We start from the raw sequence: 20938 nt of genomic DNA, 5'->3' as shown, positions 1-20938 counted from the left end.
ATATGCCCCAGTCTTGCCCACAGACCACCCTGGAAAGGACATTTTTCTCCACTGAGATTTCCTTTCCATAATGAGTCTACCTTGGGTTGACTTGACATAAAACTAGGCAGCACACACCCAGAGTCCCATAGATTGCTCTGTAGAAGGGCTGGATCTTATCCACATTATAAGACAGAGGTAGGGTATCAACTCTACTGGTCCATTTTAGGCTTGTGCATTGAACATGCAACCACCCTCCCCCCCACCCTGTGGCAATAAGGAATTTCTCTGATGAAGGCTGAGTACAACACTAATTTATGGCTATAAACATTGGCATTTAGAATAACCAGGGCCTGTAAAAGAAAACTGGTACTTGTAGCTGAAGCCAGTGTGATCACGGCAATTCCATTCTGGCTCTGAATGGGTGGCTGATGCTAAGCCAGGCTGGAAAGCACAGAGTGCCATGAACCTGCTTCATTCTGCCACACACACTCCATCTGGGAGGTGTTTTACCAGGACAGCCATGTGTGCCTGGGTTATCGGGACCTTGAGGCTTGCTGCATCAACATTTAATGAGCTTTATGTATCCCTCACAACAGAATAATTCTCCTCTCCGAAGCCATGGTCATTTTCAGCCTTGCCTCTGCCTCCCTCCTAGTGCCAGCAAGACTGTGCCTGGCATTTCTGAACTACTGCCGCCTTCCAGTCTTGAGTGACACAGAGGCCGTGCTGTCTGCTTTAGCTGCAGTAGCAAATTTGCCATGGAACCTTGATTGCTTTCCGATATCATTTCCAGGTTAGCCGTCCATGCATGATGGATAGCCCATCCTCAATTTGGGGTCGACAGATGATGTGACCCCCGCCGGCTGTGCTGCTTGAGGGTGCACTTGCCTCCCTCAGGAGTGTCAGTGTCTACACTCAGCCTGATTCTCATTCATATCTAAACCAGGAGAGATTCTAGGCAAGCTGAAGGTCACCATGGGCATCCACAGTGGAAGCTAGATCCTCACTAACTGCCAGACAAGTCTATGCTAGGCTACAGAGGCGATATGAAAGAGAACTACCCAGTCCTTCAGAACAAGGCTGGGCTCAGAGGCCAGAGCAGACAGGGGATGGGAGTGCTCAGACCCTCACGTGCAGTCTGGGTTTAATGTTCTGAGCTAGTGTTTTCCAGTCTGACTCACGGAGGATTCTTCTGACAAACTGGTCTCCTACCTCTCTTCTGCCTACCTACCTTTGGTCTCATCTTGGGAGCTTTGACATCTGATAGATGCAAAGGAGAAAGCTCTCAGGAGCACCAGCTCTGCCCTGCTCCACATTGCCCCTCCCAGTGCAGCAGGCTGGTGATTCAGTGCAGGTTTTTGTTAAGGTGAAGCTCTCGATGCTGCAGGTCTGGTGTTTACACAGCCTCCATTGATGGTTTTCTAAGTTTCTGACAGATTCAAGTGATGGTGTCTGTGGAGGATGCCCTTAGGTTGGGGGTTAAAAGTATGCTTAAAGTAATAATGCTAGACAAGCCTACAACCCAAGATGGCAGTGCTATGTTGGCCAACAGATGAAGCTTAGGTCTATGGAACACAATAGAGAAGCAAGGCAATGGACCTTCAGCAATGTGGCCAAGGTGACGGTGTTGGCCAACAGATGAAGTGTAGGTCTATAGAACACAATAGAAAGACAAGCAATGGATCTTCAGCAACATGGCTTGATTGATTTTCGACATACAAAAACAATTTCCTGGCGTGAAGACTGTGTTCTGAGAGTGACCCAAAATGTAAATAATGGTGAACCTGAGCAATGCATCCCTTACACAAAATTTGTCAAATGAACAACAGACTTAAGAGCAGAATATAATGCTGCAAACTTTTATTGAAAAGTCACAAGAGAAACTTATTAAGATCTAGGGAGAAGCATGCAGTTCTTAAACTTAGCACCAAAAGTATGATCTTTAAGATATCAGAAACCACCCAACAACGCACAGTGTGTCTTGGAAATCCAGTGAAGAGTACAGGGAGGACACTAGAGTGGGAGAGAATATCTGTACTATATAGATAGAGGGCTAGAGTCTATAATACATGAAGACCCCTCTTAACTCAGTGTAAGTAAAAGAAATAATTGCACAATGGGAAAAGGGTATTTCAACTACAGAGTCTGAAAATGTCAGCAGTGCACGTGCGAAGATGCTGAACCCTGTTAGCCAATAAGAAGTGTAACGGTACCACCACACTCAGCTATCCTGTCGAGACACACTATGGTAAGGCTGCTGAGACTGAGTCCTCCATTGCATATGATGGGAATGTGACATGAAACACTCTGGAAAACAGCTTGGCAGGTTCCTGTAACTGTCTACACAGTCACCACATGATCCAGAAAAGTCACTCAGACATTTCTCCCAGAGAAATAAAACATTATATTTGTACAAAACCCGTGTATGAATATTCATAGATGCATTACTTATAATGGCTCCAAAATGGAGAAAAAAAACCCACATGTCTTTCAATGATCAAATGCTTAAATAAATTGAGAGACATATGCAGGATGGAATATAGCTCAGCAATAAATGACATTGCACTTCGATATGTTTAATCAGATGTGGGAAATCTCTAGAGAATTAAGCACGGGGAAAGAACCTCAAGTCCACGGTTTACACCCTTGATGATTTTATTTACAGATGAGTTAATCTTCACTGTCAACTTATCTGGACTGAGTAGATGTGTGAAAGCATTTTAGGAGAAATTCAAGTGCAGAGGGAAGACTCCAAATGTGGGTGCTACCATTCCCTGAGCTGGGGAACTCACAGAGGAAGGATAGGTACCCTAAGCAGTTGGCTGCCAGAAGAGCTCCTGTGGGTCATTTGGCAACAGGAGCAGCAGAGAAGAATCGGGCGCTGTGACAGTCCATAAGCTTTCCTTGATCACATGAATCTACACTTTCTGCTCTGACCTAGAGGACTGGCTTTGACTTTTCCTGGGGAGGTGGGAGGGTGGACTTTTCTGTGCACCGAGAAGGGGAGTGGCTGTGCTGCATGCAGGGTTTCTTCCTCCTTCAACATGACTCTGTGATCCTGCTTTTTCCTGTCTATGAGCAAAAAGCTGAGGCACAGAACACAAACTTAGAGCTAATCTCATCATAAGAAACAAAGGTCACCCCACCCAGAGCAAACACAGCTTTATTACTTCTGATGGGGGCTATCCTGAACCTTAAATTAGTTCCTGGGAAAGAGAAGTTGTTTGCCTGTTTCCTCCTCTCACTTAAACCAACAGTGGCGCTCTCTGAAGAGAGTGCTCTCCGCCGAATTCTGGTATTTCAATAAATTCCAATGTGCTGCTATAGTAACTGTCTTAGCTATGATTAATGTCGGAACATTAGGAGAGCATGTTATTATTATTCTAAATTAGGTTTTGCTTGAATTAATTTTTATGCATGGTTACTAAGATGTAAAAGACTTTCTGAATTGCAAATTGTAACATCCCTGCTTTGGGGGTGAGATTGGAAACACAGGAGCCCTCCTGCTGGAAGGATTTCCAGTTAGAGTATTTGCCTAAGGGCCAACATATTATTTAGTTAGTAGCCTGCTAAGAAAATGCAGCTTGACACCATGGATCCTTTAGTTAACGGTGCTTTGCATCACCACCTGAGCCTACTTTGTGGAGAAACACAATAGATATCAATATGCTGTCACGTTCATGATGTGAGGAGTAGGCGAAGAGTCAGGCTGCCCCAATGGAGCCCACGCATGTCACTTTATTTTCTCTTTTGAAATCTTTATACCAAAATGATGGGACTCACACGCTGGAAATCGTAGTCGAATGCTTACTGGGCACTTAGCAGACCTCCGAGGCTGCCTTTTGCTGCTGTAATAAAACACCAGCCAAAAGCCACTTGTGGAGGAAATGGTTTATTTCATCTTACAACTTCCAGGTCACATTCCATCACTTAGAGAATTCAGGGCAAGAACTCAAGGCAGGACCGTGGGCACAGGACTGGAAGCAGAGGCCATGGAGGAGTGGCGCTGACTGGCTTGCTCATTATGGCTTACTCAGGCTGCTCAGACGATGGCAAGTAGGTCATGGAAATATGGACTGCAGGTTTGAGTGATGTTGGGAGCAGAGACCGGAGAGAATTAGCTGAATGTTGTGTGAGTGAAAAAGAGTTTTCTGATGTAGTGAAAAGAGAAGACCTTGGGAATGCCAAACCCCAGCTTCCTAGTTCTGGTTAATCAGTTGAATTAGATAGTTGGACAGGGAACCATGGAGTTGGGGAGGCCCGGGTCAGGAGTAGGCCCTGGGGGCTATTCAGTCTGGTAACACCAGGAAGCAGAGGCTTGGATATTCACTGAACTGAAACCTGAACTTTGTGAGACCCAAGTGTGGTGGCAAGCTTTAATTGTCAGCTTGAAACAACCTAGGATCGCCTGGGAATTCCTCATTGAGGGATTGTCTTTATCAAGTTGGCCTATGGGCATGTCTGTGGAGAATTGTCTTGTTTGCCTAAATGACTATGGAAGGCCCCATTTCATGGGATGGTCACTGGACTGTGCAAGAGTGGAGAAAGTGAGCTGAGTACCAGGAAGTTTGTGTGCACTCACTGCTCCCTGTTCTGGTCTACGATGTGAGAGGACTTAACACTTCAAGTTCCTGCCGTTTTTTCCACTATGATGGAACATTTGTTACCTGGCACTATGAAGGGAAATAAACCCTCTCTTCCCTAAGTGGCCTTTTGTTAGCGTGTTTTATCACAGCGACAGAAATGCAACTAGTGGAATAACATTGACAGACACTCAGCTTGCATCCCTATTTCTGTCTCCTCAGAGGAGTTCTGTCTAAGAAATCATGCAGCGCATAAATGTGGATCTAGGTTTGGACACTTCTCAACCTCAGGTATTTGAGATGCACATGTTACCCTGCCAGGAGCTCATTGGTTTTTATTTCTGCTTGAGAAAGGTGAGTAACAGTGGGCAGGACCCGAGGGGAGGCACCTCTGCCCACCTCCTGCCTGGTCAACCTCCTAGATCAGGCGCTTGCTATTTTGGAAAATACACTCAAACACTTTTTGTGCCTTTTCACTTTCATGTCTTTTGGGTAAACACCAAGGTTTCCAGAACCTGAGGGTAAGAACATCTTTAATTTTATGAGAAACTCCCAGGTAATTTTCTCTTTGAAAAAGATGCGATAGGGAAAAACAGAAACTCTCGTGCTTGGCGGCGGCTTCGCTCCTGTATTTATTAGTTCTGGCTCTCTCTTTCCTGTAGATCACGGTTCTTACTTGTTATCGGTGCTCTGCAGCCCAAGGCACTTTCCTCGTGTCCCTACCTCTGTAATTAGCTGGCAATAAATCGTCTCAGATTTTATTTGGTTGAAAATATCTTCACTTAATGCTCCCCTTGAAAGGTCTTTAGGCCAGGTATAGAATTCTGGATTGATTTCTTTTCCTCCAGTAGTGGAGAAATCATTGGATTGTTTTCAAGGGTCTTCTGTTCCAGAGAGGGATTTGTGTTACTGTGTTCCTTTTGAATTTAGTTGTTTGTCTTCCTTATCTTTCAGGAGCCATCAGCTGCCAAGCTCCGTGTTTTCCAGTATTCTTGAGGGTTGGCTGCAGGATGAGGTTTTCCCACCGTCCAGATCCAGATTTCAGGTAAGGTTACATATAGATAAACGAACCATAAATCAAAGATGTTAAAAATGTGCTTAGTAACTTAACTGGCTTAACAACACAGCCCTTAGAGATTATTTACCCTCTTGTCAAAATTCAAACTTCGTGGTTCTGCTTTTACTGAATATGTGATGTTCTCACACCATCATAAAGAAGAAAAATCTTAAGTCATTCCACAGCGAAGCCAGCGGGACTCTCTCCCCTCACTCCCTATCCCCCAGCACTTCCAGTCTGCATGCTGTGCCAGCTTTCCCCTAGCTTCCTAGAGATCTCTGACTGATACCCTGGCTAAGAACCTGCAGATATTCTCTGCTGTGTCCTGGGGACTGATATTCTGAGGAGCTGTCTCTTGCCTGGTGTGTTAGTCAGGGTTCTCCAGAGGAACTGAGCTAATACAATGAATATACATAATATACACACATATATACATATATATGTATATATATGTATATACATGTACACACACACACATACACACACACACACACATACACACACACACACACACACACACAGAATGGCTTACAGGCTGTGGTCCAACTAGTACAACAATGGCTGTCTACTAATGAATGATCCAAGAATCCAGTAGTTGTTCAGTCCATAAGATTGAGGTCTTAACTGGTCTTCAGTACACACTGGAATCCTAAAGAAGTAGGCTCTAATGCCAGTGAAGGAATGGACTTGCCAGCAAGGATGAAATCAAGCAGGCAAAGACAGCAAATTTCCTTCTTTATATAGGCTGCCAGCAGAAGGTGAGGCTCAGAATAGAGGTGGATTTTCCCACCTTAAAAGATCTGGATTGAAGATGTGTGTATCTTCTTACCTCAAAAGATTCAATTAAGAAAAGTCCTTCACAGGTGTTCCCATCTGCTTGGACTTCAGTTAATTCTAGATGTAGTCAAGTTGACAAAGAAGAATAGCTTCACAGAGGTCAGGAGAGATGACTCAGCAGTTAAAAGCACTGGCTGTTCTTCCAGAGGACCCAGGTTCAATTCCCAGCACCCACATGGCCTCTCACAACTGTCTGTAACTCCAGTTCCAGGGTACCAGACACCCTCACACAGACACACATGCAAACAAAATACCAGTGCACACACAAAAAAGAATAGCCATCACAAGTACACCCTTGTCTACTTGACACACAATCTTATCATATTATGTCATGCTTAATTTCCAAATGAAAACAATAACCAGGTCATAATTACACCTAACAGGATATAACTATGCCACATACAACCTCAAATGCATTATAAATTTAGAATCAGTGGCAATATCCCTTGAGGGACATTTGTTTATTATTTCAAACTTTAATATGATAACCACTGATATTCCCTTAATTGATGTCACATTATATGATAAGAAATCAAGGAAAGAAAACAAAAATACATGCACAGACACATTCTTAAAAAAATATGACAGAGGCACTCATGTCAATTATAATCCTCATTTCTGCAACTGTTCTCATGGCCTTAGCTGGGATGTATAACTGCTTTTCTTTACTGCCCGTTCTGTGCTCCCTACACCTTCAGCAAGCACTTCAGCAGGCCTTGGTTCCTTCCCTGGAGGAGTGACCCATTCCTTCCTTCCTGACAGGTCTGTACCCTGGATTAGGTTGTGGCAGTCTACCATCGACTTTACTCACAGGACAAGGGTGAAGGTTACGGGCCGAAGGTCTATGGAAGAGGAGTCAGAATCTCCCATGGTAGCAGAGCCACTTAAGCAGTCAGGCAGTGAGGAGTGGAAACCAACCCTAGCCAGCCCTGTCACAGCCACAAAAATTTCTGAGTGGTCTTGTAAGTGCTGATAGGGGCCCAGGGCTCCAGACGTCTTCAGGTGCTGTGGATGAGAAATCCCATAAGCTATCTGCTAGTGCTTAGTGATGTAAATTATGTGTATGTGCTCAGAAGCAGGACCTGGCTCCTGCAAATGAGTATATATGAATGTGTGTATACATATGTATGTATGTGTGTATATGGTGGTTTGAATGAAAAAGGCCCTCAAAGGGAGTGGCACTATTGTGGCCTTGTTTGAGGGAGTGTGTCATTGTGAGGGTGGGCTTTGAGGTCTCCTATGCTCAAGCCACACCCAGTGAGACAGTTCACTTCCTGTGGCCTGCTGATCAAGATGTAGAACTCTTAGCTCCTTCTCCGGCACCATGTCAGCCTGCATGCCATCACGGCTCACCATGATAATAATGAACTGAACCTTTGAACTGTAAGTGAGCCACCCAATTAAATTTTTCCTTTATAACAGTTGTCCTAATGGTCATGGTGTCTCTTCACAGCAATAGAAACCCTAAGACAGTATATACGCATATATGTGTAAATGTACATATATATGCATATATGTATGTATATATGTGTCTGTATCCATATGCATGCTTAAAGGTATAAATATAGATGTATATATTCTCAAAAAATCCTCACACACATTCATTCAGGTTTCATTCATGTGTGTTCAGGTAAATGTGGCCTTGGCTTGCTGGACCAGAGTTCTTGCTTGTACCAGATGTGGTACAAGCACAATGAACTACCTATGAAGAAAACAAAACACCCATCAATAACAATGTGCACATGTCTTTAAGAACAAATGGACATATACTCACGCAGACTCATACACATATATATATCATGCACACCCATACATATACACATGTCACACATAACATACCAATCACACACAACACACAATACACACAAAACACCCATACATACACACATAGCATACACATACATATCATACAAATACATACATATGCACACACCTCAAAAGATGTACCTCAACAGGAAGGACTGCTAGTGCCCAGGAAAGAGAGGTGTGAGTCGCACAGAGCAGTGTGTACTACTGTACATGGTCATTATTTCAATGCTCTGGACACCACAGTGTTGAGTTTTCTTGTACCCCTAAGGCTGTACTTGGCCATGGAGTCTGCTGGCTCAGGACCCTTGACTGCTGTAGGACAGAGCCCAGGTCGTGCCTGGCAGATGGAAGTGACATGACATTAAAATAAATACTTCAGTCAGTCAAGGAGAAAAGCATATACTTAACTAGGAATGTGCTTTAAAATCCCAGTTTGGGCCGCTGCATCTTTAGTTCTGACCTTTTGAAGGCGTACATACAGACCTCCCTGACAAAAACACCGTTCCATATGTGGCCGGCTCTGTCTTCCTCACCCCCAAACTGACCACATGCACACCTCTGACTCGACAGAAAAGACTTCCTTGCCCTCTGAGCATTCTTTCAGTGCCGCCTCCCCATCCTGGCAGTCCCGTCATCAGATAATTATCTGTAATGTTGGGATTCTCCTCTTGACTCTGAGTCCAGTGATTGTCTGTGATGTTACAGGCTCCCTGGCTCAGACACTGAGTAGGTACTTTATTATCACTGCAGGAACAATGAGTTGTTTGAATAAAGGCCAAAGTTGAGGGTTAGGCCACAATTATACTTTTGAGCTGTATGTATGAAAGGCTTGAAAGGGTAGAGGCTTGAAACTCCAGTGCTCATGCGACAGACCCCCAATTCCACTTAGAGGCCAGTTCCTGACCCTCATTAGTCATTCTAGGGGAAGCATATGAACCACTTCTCAGGTTTAACACTGAAGGCCCCTGGCCCACTCCACCCCCTTTCAGAGTGTTCCACCAACGAGAGGCAGGTAGATCTCACCCACATATGGCAGCAGGTATTTCATAGTTTTGAGCATGTGTTTCTTCAAAATAGAACAATTTGGCACGTATACCCTTAGCATCTGAGGTAGGAAAGAGTGAGCCGCCTGTTTTTTTATAAGTTGGCGACATTACTCCAGTCTTGCCTCTGAAACAGTGTCTTGCTTTTCTGTGCCTGGTGCTGGCTCACGCTTGTGCTTTTCTTGTGTGTTAAATGCATTAGTGTTTAGATTCAGAGCTCAGGCTCTCCTAGGGCTTCCTTTGAAAGGTCCTGTCTCCAGGAGGTATAGGCATTCATGATGGGCAGCAAAGACTGCAAACTCTGCTTTTGATTTTGAGTTCTGGGTCTCAATTCTGCCTTTTTGTCTTAGCTTTGAAAGGTTCCCAGTTGGGGAAGCGGAGTTGGACTCCATTGCTGTTGCCTTATTGTGTCTGTAGGTCCGTTACTTTCGGTTAGCTGTTGAATGATTTATTAGGTGGACAAGCTGTTAGAGTCTATGTCTTACGAATATATGAGAAATGTTTTCAATTTGGATGGATTTTTATGTGTGTTGTAGGCATGTGTACACTGGGTGTGGGTTGAAAGGGTAGTCTATAGCCAGCAATAATTAGAAATAGTTCATATTTGAATAAGACTTGTGTGAAGTATGCATGTGTATGTGTGTGCGTGTGTGTTCGTGTAGTATGTGTCCATATCTAGCAATAACTAATCTGCTGCCAGCAGACAAGGAAGCATTTATAAAATTGGGGTTGGGAACATGCTTTTCCCCCCATTTTTCTAAACCCAACATCCCTTTTTATTCCCTCACTATTTATAGTGTTTTCTTATCAAGCTTGCTCTTGCATGTCCTCAGGGCAATTTTGTCACTTTGAAAAGATATATTAAAATGAGTGATTCTGGCAGCACATAATCTATGACTTATGTGTTAATTATGTTTGCGTTCTTCAATATGTATTACACTGAGTGCTGGGCAGGATCCCTGGTGACCAGTCCCTAGTAACTCCATCCCTGAAGACAGATTTAGAGACCGGATATTTCCTCTGGTTTCCTAAGTGACATGCTGTGGATGTTAGCGTTTCTCAGAGATGACAGGCAGAGACAGCTAAAGGCTCTTTAATACGCAATGAAAACTACAGCTCTCATCCAACGGCATCCATTGAATTTTCTTTATCACTTCCAGCCCTGGAAGCAGAGTGCTAAGGTACTAATGGAGTAGATCTCGGGGTACAGAAATAACCCCATATTACAGTTTAAAAGACCTGAGTCGAGAAAAGCAGGTTCCCACAGAATACAAGCCTGACAGCTAAGACCCCCCCAGAGCCTGCCTTTAAAACTTGAGAAAAGGTACCAAAATAACAACTGCCAGCCCCTGCTGGCTTGCAGAAAAAACAATGGATCACAGCTAACCGGGGGGTGGGGACAGACACAGTGTGGCCACCATTCTTCTGGGTTCACACTTTCTCTCCCAGAACCTAGTCTAGGGTATCTCTAGTTGCCAGTTTTCACTGCAGATGTAGGCACTGGAACCCTGAAGACAAAGGCCATCATGCTGGCCCCAGAGCCAGCTGGGAAGCATGGGCGGGGCTTCCCCGCACCTCCCTCCCCACAGTCCTCCCCCTACTCCTCCTCTTCCTTTCTTTAGCCTCTCTCCTCCCAATTTTTATCCTACTCCTCCTTCCCCTTCCCCAATTGCTGCTGCTCCCCTTTCTCCTCCTTTTTTCTCCTCATCCCCTTCCTCTCCCCCATCTCCCTCCTGTTTCTCTTCGTCTTCCCTTTCCCTGCCCTCTTCCTCCTCCTCTTCTCCCCCCTCCTCCCCCTCCTCCTCCTCTTTCTCCAGCATCACCCTTGCATTGCTTCAATGGCGGCCACAGTCCTACATCTTCGTGTGAGGAGTGTGGAAAGTTACATGCTCAGTATTGCCCCATGTTCACTCCACCACTGATCTGAAGAGAGCAGAGGGAATTCAACAACAGAGAGAGAGTGTTGGAGAGGAAAGGGGTGAAGAAAGGATCCATCAAGTACTGGGAAAAGCAACAGATGTCTCTGCTTGTCTGCAGCACATGAGCAGAAACAGCAAAGGACTCCTTCACACCATAGCCCTCTGTCTTAGACCCCAAGGTTCCCAGAGCAGATGTACAGTGCAGAGCCATCAGGTTTGGTTTAATCCAAGGCTAGTTCAGTCTCTGAGACAAGAATGCAAGGCCAGCTCAGTCTTTAAGAATCAACACAGGTTAGAAGCTTCCAAAAGTGAATCACAGAGTATGGAGGATTCCCATCCTCTTCCCACTAAGATCCAGACTGAGAGGTTCCAGTGAAGGGTTTACCTAATGTTCTGATGGTGCTGGGGCTGGAACTCGGGGCCTTGTCCATGCTCAGCAACCACACTCTGCCGCTGAGCTACATTCCCAGATCGCATTGATTCTTACCTATTGATCCCAATCAGACAAATTGACAGATGGGTTTTAAAGTTCATATAGAAAAGTAAAGTAACTAAACTAGCCTATACTAGTCCAAAAGAACATAACCAGAAGATCCACTGGGGGCAGATTCTTTGTACCGTTTACTATGAAGCTAGAGTGACCCATGCAGTGTGGCACAGTGAAGTACAACATGCTTTATTAATTACTTTTCTGGGTGTGATGACATCATAGAGTCCTGTAGGCAAGTGTGTGGGGGCATTTTCTTGATTAATGATTGATTTCAGAAGGTCCAGTCCACTGTAAGTGGTGCCAACCCTGAGCAGGTGGTCCTGGGTTTACAAGAAGGCAGATTGAGAAAGCCAGTAAACAGAATTCCCCCATGGCCTCTCCTTTAGTTTTTTGCCTTGAGTCCCTTCCTGACATTTCTTCATGGTGGAACCGCTAAGCTGGAGTAAACCCTTTCCTCCCCAGACTGCATTTGGTCATGGTGTTTTATTACCCAGCAACAGAAGGAGAGTGAGGGTGTCCGTGCACAGCCCTTCTGAGTGCAGCCACTAGCAATGAGAGGGAACACACTGGATGCCATGTACCACATTTGCTGAAGGAAAGGTGCTAAGCTGACGGGTCACATGCAGTGTGGCCCATTTCCACCAGTCCAGAAGATGAAAACCAGCAGGGGGAGGAGACTAGTGCTTGCTTGTTGGTTTTTTTTTTTGTTTGTTTGTTTGTTTGGTTTTTTTTTTTTTTTTGAGGCAGGGTTCCTCTGTACAGCCCTGGCTGACCAGGAACTTGCTATGCAGACCAGACTGGCCTTGAACTCAGAGATCTATCTCTGTCTCCTGAGTGCAGGGATTAAAGGCATTAGCCACCACCACCAGACTTAGATGAATACTTGCTAGCACCAAGGTTAAAAGATGACAGGGTGTCTATAGCAGGAATCTTAAAAAGTCTTATTAATAAAAACAAACCTGGGCCAGGTATTGGGGTGAGTACTGGAAGATCAGAGAAGCAGAACAAGCCACATCTACCTCAACTTGCCAATTCCTCAGCTGATCCTGTTTCTTCAGACTGGAAGCCTGAGTCCTCATCCGAATGGGTCTCAGCTGAATTGCTTCTCAAAATCCTGAATGCTTAACCAGCCTAGTTCCTGGTTTTCACACCTTATATACCTTTCTGCTTTCTGTCATCACTTTCTGGGATTAAAGGCGTATGTCACCATGCCTGGCTGTTTCCAATGTGGCCTTGAACTCACAGAGATCCAGACAGATTTCTGCTCCTGGAATGCTAGGATTAAAGGTGTGAGTGCCACCATTTTCTAGCCTGTGTATCTACTGGCTGTTCTGTTCTCTGACCAGATAAGTTTATTAGGGTACACAATATTTTGGGGAACACAATACTACCACAGGTGTCTGTCTATATAAGGTCTGAGTCAAAGGATTTGGGGACCAACAGGAGTCTCCTGCATAGTTCTGTTGTAAAGGGCACACAGGCAAGAGTGTGTCCCAATCAGGGAACTTGGATAGTGAAAACATGGTCAATTTGGGAGTGTCTAGAAACTTCAGGAGGCAGCTAGAGGAACTCGGTCCCTAGGAGTAAGCCTTGAAAATTTTATCTGGTTGTTGTGGATATCGCTCTGTATAAATAAAACACTGATTGACTAGTAGCCAGACAAGAAGTATAGGCGGGACTAACAGAGAGGAGAATTGAGGGAACAGGAAGGCAGAGGGAGAGACTGACTGGAGCCGCCGCCAGGACAAGGAAGATGTAAGGTGCCAGTAAGCCACAAGCCACGTGGCAAAGTATAGATTAATAGAAATGGGCTGAATATAAGAGTAAGAGCTAGACAATGATAGGCCTGAGCTAATGGCCAAGCAGTTTAAATAATATAAGCATCTGTATGTCTATTTTGTAAGTGGGCTGTCGGACTGCCGGGGCTTGGCGGAACCCGGAGAGAACATTCCAGCTACATCTGGTCTTGTTCTTTCTCTTTGCTTCCTGTCCTCCATGAGATGACCTGTCCCCTACTCCACCTACCCACCTGCATGATGCTCTTCCTCGCTGCAGGCCCAGAATGAACAGTCAGCCCCAGTGGACTGAACTGCCTAAAACTGTGAGCCAAGACAGATCCTTCATTTTTGAAGTTGTTTGTATTGGGCATTTTATCAAAGCATGAAAAGTACGTGACATGTGGTCAGAGAGAGCCAGTGGCCGTGACAGTTGTCACCAGCACGTGCAGAGCCCTGATGCTTCCCCTGAAGGAGGGAGGGGAAAAGAGAGGTCCTGGACTCACCATGTAATCAGGGCTAGAGTGTCTAGTTCTGTCTGTCAGACACAGGCTAAAGAGAACACAATATCAGATTATAGCCTGAATCCAGACCTCCCAAGTGGTCCACGTAGTTAGAGATAAAAGACACACCATCACAGGCGGTCAGAAATTAATCCACTCAGTTCCATGATGCCCATGAGAGAGAGAGAGAATCCAGTGATGTCCTTAGCAGTGGGAGCTTCCAAAAGCAGGCATTCAAGGTAAGAGTGTCTAGATAGTATCAACCTACCCTTTATCACAGTGTGGATTTGAGACCCAGGCCTGGTCCAGAGAAGAGAATCTAGGGATGTGGTCCATGGCTCTGCCTGAATGCTGGCATCCTACAAATATCACTGATGTTTGCATCTGGCAAAGCTCTCCTCCCCTGTCAACAGGAAGGTCTGGGGTGACCCTAGTGAAATAAGCTCATTCTTTTATCAACTAGAAAAGCCTGAGTAGGAAGGAAGAAAGGAAATCCAGTACTCAGGACAGTCCATCTGCTCAAAGCACGGGTAGTGTCGGCTCTTTCCTCAAATTGCCGGCGCACTGGAGTAATTGCTGTTTCAAAGGCAGCCTGACTGTCGCATGCCTTGAGCTGGTGTAGCTTGCACCTTTTCCACACTGTGGCTTTTATCTGGAAAATGCTAATGGGAACTGCAAGCGCTCTGAACAGAAGGCTGCGAAGAAGGATCTGCTGGGTAACTGGGGGTGCAGATCGAAGAGCATGGGGCAGTTCAGCCCAAAGCCCAACGCAGACAATGTCTGTTACACTTGTAATTGCTACTAAAGTTCAGGGTGGCATTTTGCTGATGTGTCTAAAATAGTCTTCTTGGGGCTGTTGGATCTGGCTTGACAGCAGTAAGGCACGCAGGGCAACGATCCAGTTGAGATCTTCCAAGTCATTTTGATAAGTGGACCGCCTTGCAAAAGCTCCTTAATTGCTCCAGTATTCTTCAATTGTTCCATTTAGCAGGGTCCTTTAAAAGGTCATTGATCAGTCACTAAAGATGGGAAGTTTTACATTTTGCTTGCTTAACAAAATAGCCCTAACGAAATCTCTCCCATTTAATTTCAGATGAGCTGATACCACGGCGCCTGTGCTAATAGGCAGTCAATCTTTTTAATTGTTGTGGGGGTGATGGGTCCTCTGGGCTCCAGGTCGATGGACAGGAACCTGGAGTTGACAGGCCAGAGGAAGGGGAGGGAGTCTTTGGTAAGGACAGGAGTCGGAGTTGAGGATTTTGTATTTCAAATACAAGAACAAAGTGGCCTGTTTGATGGCTCGACATGAAGTTTGGTTGAGACCTCATGCAAACCAGAAGATACACCAAGTGCGAACCTCAGTCTACAAGGTCTAAGAAAGATCTCTGACACCCAATGACCTCCGTTCTGGTTTCATTCCTCTTGTGGTGACAAATACTCTGATAAAAAGCAAGACAACCCTCCATAGACATGGGGAAGGCCAACCTGATGTAGACAAATCTTCATTAAGACTCTCTGCTCCAGATGACTCTGGGTTGTGTGAAGTTGACAGGTAAACTAATTGTACAATCTCCTTTTACAAGTAAGCTACTCGCCCACATGGTGTGGGCTTACTGCGCTAGACCCTGTGGATGGCTAGTAGTTCCTCTGCATGCCTTCCGGTTGTTACCCCTCGCCACCCCCATTCTCTGTTCTCACCCATGGGGAGGTATCTTGTCTCATGTGAGAACTTATGCTTGAAGACTGCAGAATCTGGCTTTGACCAGATCGCTCTGTAAACCCTCAGGATAAAGGCATGGAGCAGGGTGAAGTGTGATTGGCTGGGTCTTCTCTATCTCACTTAGTGACTGTCCTATGTCTGGACACCTTATGGGTGGTTTCCCCTTAGAGCTGTCCCACTTGTATCCATGGGTGGAATCATATAACTATAATTCCTTTCTCTTGGCCATAGTTTTTTATAATTATTTTTATTAATTATTTAGGGGAAATGATGAGAGTAAACGAGTGTGGCTGACAGAGACAAAGCAAGGCAAAATTCTAGGGAAGGGCTAGAGAGATGGTTCAGAGGATAGGAACACTTGCTGCTCTTACAGGGTCTGACCTAGGTTCACTTCCCAACACCCATGTGGCCCCTCACATCTGTCTGTAAGTCCAGTTCCAGGAGATGCCCTCTTCTGGCCTTTGCAGGAGCCAGGCACACTCATGGTGCATATATACAAATGCAAGCTAAATATTCATACACATAATATTGATAAAACCTTTCTTTTAAATAAATTTTTGTAATAGAAGCCCCTACTTCTGCCTATTCTCTCCCAGGCTTCCTGGGAGGCAGGGATGAGTAAGATACTCCCAAGGCTTGGGGTTCTAAAATTAGGCAATTAGACTTCCATGTTTTGGCTCTATTACCCAGTCCCTTGGGAAGATTTGAGGGAAATACCGTGTTCACAGTGGGCAGACACACTCCTGCCTCTCGGGGTGGCTGGTGCAGCCACATGAGTTAGCAGAGGTGACAGTCCATGGCCGATACCTGCTGCCATGTGGCTGCCATCTTTGCTTTAGCAATACGGCCACCTATGCATCTCACCCCTCAGGCTTCAGCGGTTTTCCTTGCTTTTCTAGGAGTCTTTGGCCAGTGCAGGCTAAGTGCTCTCTTCCCTGTGTAACCAGAGCACAGCTCCACACCTGGCCCACATTTCTCTGGGCTTCATCCCAGGAGACATGCACCCAGCTGCAAGGAAAAGAGAGCTGAGGGTTCTCCCATCTTTCTGGTCACACAGTTCTGTCTTTGCAGATGGGGAGCCTCAACCATTACCACCACCACCCCAACACACACACACAAGCAGCCACCTGTTCACACTGCAGACTGTCTTCCAGAGAGCAACAGTTCTTAAGGCATGTGGGAAACCTTCACAATTTTCTCTAAAAATAATCAATAGCAGGTTGATAGCACAGGCGTCATGGAAAGCGCCTGCGTCAGATGAACCGGAGCTGGGCAGCCAGGGACTGTGCTCCTGGGAAGGTAGGAGGAAGAGTGGGGCAGGCCTGAGTGAATTTGCAGTTTGCTTTCCTTCTCTCACAAGTGGAAATTGCAGTTGTGGGGACTTTGCACACGGCTTCATAGCTTGCAAAATTGCAAAGAACGGGAGGAAAGCCAGTGAGGTGCTGCAGATGGGTTCTGCTCTCCCAGAACCCGACACAAAAGAGAATTTTCAATGTTAAGGCTTCAGCTGGGAAAGAGACAGGAGGTGGGAGGCAGGGAGGTTTTGCTTAAGCAGAAGTAGGGAAATGAAGCTCCGTGCAGCACCAGTCCACACAGGCAGTTTGCTCTGTACCATCCCTCTCCCCAAGCTCATCTTTTTGCCTTCTCCTTCCAAGAAGAGGCTGGGTCACATCTGAGGCTACCTCCAGCCTCCTGCTGATCCCAACAATATAAATTTTATAGCAAGATCATGCCTCTTCTTCTCTCTTGCCTTCCTGGCAGCTCTCTGCCAGGGGGGAGGGACACCCAGGGCTCAGCATCCGGCTTCTTGCAAACAAGCCTTTGTTTAGGGGAGGCAGTCCCTTACCTGATGTTTGATCATGAATAAGTGAACAGGCCTTGAGATCACAGCAGAACAAGTTGGAGGTTTCTGCTCAAAATCAGACAAGGGCTTGAATCCTCATCGGCCCCTTGGAATTGGTGTGAGAATGTGCAGGTGTGAGGGAGTGTACATGGAGTGTCTGGATGTGAGTGAGTGAGTGTGTACATGTGTGCTATGCATTTGTGTGAGAAGTGTGTGCATGTGCCAGAATATGTGTATATACATGTCTCTATGGAAGAAATGTATTCATGGTGTGTGTGTGTGGGTAAGTAAGCTGTGTGTTAGTAGGTGTCTGGGTTTGAATATCTGAGTATGCATGTGCCTGGAAGTATATATGAATGTGAGGAGTCTGCTGCTGTGATTATATTTGAGAATATACATATGTGGGAAAATGTGTGCACATATGCATATGGTGTGTATACCAGAGGGTGTATGTACATGTGCAGCATGTGTTTCTGTGTATTTGTGAGCATATGCACATGTGTGTATGTGTGTGACTGAACATGTGTGAAGGTTTGTGTACCTGGGCATCTGAAGTCATGTGATGGACACTGTACACTGTAGCTAGAGTTTTCCTGCCTGGCCCACAGTCAGGACAAATCTCTCTCACCTGCCAGTCCCACAGCTGCTCAGACCCAACCAAGTAAACACAGAGACTTATATTGCTTACAAACTGTATGGCCATGGCAGGCTTCTTGCTAACTGTTTTTACATCTTAAATTAATCCATTTCTATAAATCTATACCTTGACACGTGGCTCATGGCTTACCGGCATCTTCACATGCTGCTTGTCATGGCAGCGGCTGGCAGTGTCTCCTTCTGCCTTCTTGTTCTCTCAATTCTCCTCTCTCCTTGTCCCGCCTACTTCCTGCCTGGCCACTGGCCAATCAGTGTTTTATTTATTGACCAATCAGAGCACACATTTGCCATACGGACCGCCCACAGCAGGTCACTGGTTACGTTTTGCTGTATCTTATCTGCTCTTGACTGAACCCAATATCTTCTAGAATGAGAGTCTGGATTTCAGGGTTAAATTGAAGTGAATCATTTTTTGTTTGTTTTGTTTTTTTGAAGTAGGGTTTCTCTGTGACCTGGAACTTGCTCTGTAGACCAGGCTGGCCTCGAACTCACAGAGATCCCCCTGCCTCTGCCACCCAAGTGCCAGAATTAAAGGCATGGGCCACCAAGGTCTGGTGTGAATAATTATCACTGGCAGCAAGGGTCTCTTCCTAAACCTTCAGGTCAGCTCAGCCCCTCTCTCCAAGCAGAGTTCACAGATGTGCAGGTTAAAGTGGGTGCAGATGGGATAGGAACGTAAGTTCTTGGACCACAGGAGAGAGAACCCCTCTGCTGTTACTGAAGTTGACCAGAGATGAGCATTTTAGGGTCAGGGAGTAGTGATTTTCTTATTAACATCTATAATTGTTGAAGAGGCCTCCAGGACAATGTAATGAGACATTTTGTCATGGAAATCAATAAATGCACGTTCACCCCAAGTCAAACAATCCCAATGTATTCAGTCCATATAGTGAGAGTGACAAACCATTCTGTACCAATTTAACAAAAATTCAGAGCAATTAAGGCCATTTCACAAGGCCAGACATTCCCTGAGAGGTAGAGCTGGTTTAGGACCAAGGCCCAGGAAACCTTGCCTGGCTTGTTTTTCTCTTGCCTGAGAGAACTGGGTCCCCATGAGGATAGACATTACCTGAGGTCACTCCACTGTCTTATCCTTGTCTCTGTCACACTTCTTTAAGGCGGAGATATCTGCATGGAAACATGGCTGAGAAGGCACTCAAGTCTGTGAGGTCCCATGGATGAGCGAGTTCCTAAAAGTCCTAAGCACCTTTCCTGACCGTAGTGTGCTCCAGACCGATGTGAACTAATGACAGAGGGAAGAATTCTTCATTCAGATAATTTGATCACTGGGGGCCACAGTTCTTCTTCCCAGCCAACCATAAGGAGAGCTGATATGATGGAGGCCCAGTCTGATTTAACTAATCACACCTGGAAGGCTTAACCTGCTTTCCTCATACCTTATTGCACAGCCTGAGGAGGGCTAATAATGAGCTTATTTTTTTTCTCCTGTTCGAATTGTGTTGTGTGGACAGAAATAGACATCTCTTTCCACAAGCTCTGAGTGTTTATTTTGTAGTGTGAGTAAAAGCCACTGTCTGCCAGGAGCGAATGAATCATTAAATGAGGTCCAGGAAGAGGCACAGTCAGCCAGGTGTGCAGTGCAGGGCCCAGCAATGCAGACAGAGACTGCATCTACCCAGAGCCTCGGCCTAGGGCAACACGTGACAGCAAGAGTCCTCCTGATCTGTGATTAATTTATCAAACCAGGCAGTTGGTTTCCTTTGAACCTGCCTTTCCCCCTCTCTTGCACTTATGTTCTTCCATGGAAAGAAAAGCTCAGAGTCATCACAAACATCAGTGTCTCCCTGGGCTACCATGATCAAGCGTGCTGCTGTAGACTTAACCCATGACTGTGACCTGGCCTCACATGCTTAGTGTGTGCATCCTGAGCCTGAGTCTTGTGCTGTGCCCATCAAGGCCTGGAGGAGGTTCCATCCTGTGATGGGGACGTTCTCCAAATGATCATGTGTGGCAGGCAGTCAGCTTCTATTGATGTTCCAAGAGGCAGCTCTAGCCTTCTTAGGTCATTTTGTGGCAGGGCTAGAGGCAGCCACATCAAGAGAGAAGGCTTTTCTTGTAGAAGTTCAAACTCCAAGCATCTATTTTTGGAATAACAAGGCAGAAGGCCACTGTAGGCAGAAGGAACGGAAGCACAGGTGCATTGGAGGAGTAGTCTTGGATTTGCTAAGAACCAGTAGCAGTAAAATGCAGGTAGTTTATAAGTTTGCTGGGTCAGGCCCCTGGATGTGAGTAGAGAAGTGGAGGAGGAAGCTAGAACGCCTGTTTTTGAGCTGGGTGCATAGTGGGACTTGGTCAAACAAGCCATCAAAGCTCATCAAAGCACTGATTCCAGCATCCAGCAAATCCATGAAGTCCCCTGTCCTTGGGAGGTTGCAGAGGGACGATGAGGTCTGTGGTGAAATGAAAGAGAGCTACAGCTACATGGAGGATCAGCTCAGATGAGGCAGTGGTGCCCAGTGCTCTGAGAGTGCCAGGAGGGCGTGTCAGAGGAGGTGCAGGGAGAGCAGGGCATGCCAAGGGTGAAACGGAGCACTGGGGTCTGACGGGGTAAGGAAGGACTCAGGTCAAGAACTGCTTTATCTGTAGAGCGGAGTGGTAACATGCCAAAGGGGACTCGGGCAGCAGAATAAAGGGGTGTCCGACATCCAGCCAAGTGTTCTCAAGTGTTTGCGTTACACAAGAGAAGGAGGAGAAAGAAA

The 20938-nt window shown here is 45.8% G+C and overlaps 1 long non-coding RNA gene across 1 annotated transcript in view; it reads left to right on the top strand.

The window, feature by feature from the left end:
- The first annotated feature begins 303 nt into the window (after positions 1 to 303).
- Positions 304 to 20938, top strand: part of LOC128101949 (uncharacterized) — a 39448-nt gene continuing 18813 nt past the window's right edge. Inside the window, exon 1 of the long non-coding RNA XR_008215253.1 lies at positions 304 to 5610. This is a non-coding gene — a long non-coding RNA (uncharacterized LOC128101949). The remainder of the gene's footprint in view (positions 5611 to 20938) is intronic.

Source organism: Peromyscus californicus, unplaced genomic scaffold (genome assembly GCF_007827085.1).
Source record: "Peromyscus californicus insignis strain IS unplaced genomic scaffold, ASM782708v3 Scaffold_7__1_contigs__length_154581171, whole genome shotgun sequence".
NCBI lineage: Eukaryota > Metazoa > Chordata > Mammalia > Rodentia > Cricetidae > Peromyscus > Peromyscus californicus.
Note: the sequence above shows the minus strand (reverse complement) of the source record. Positions and strands in the feature narration are given on the sequence as shown.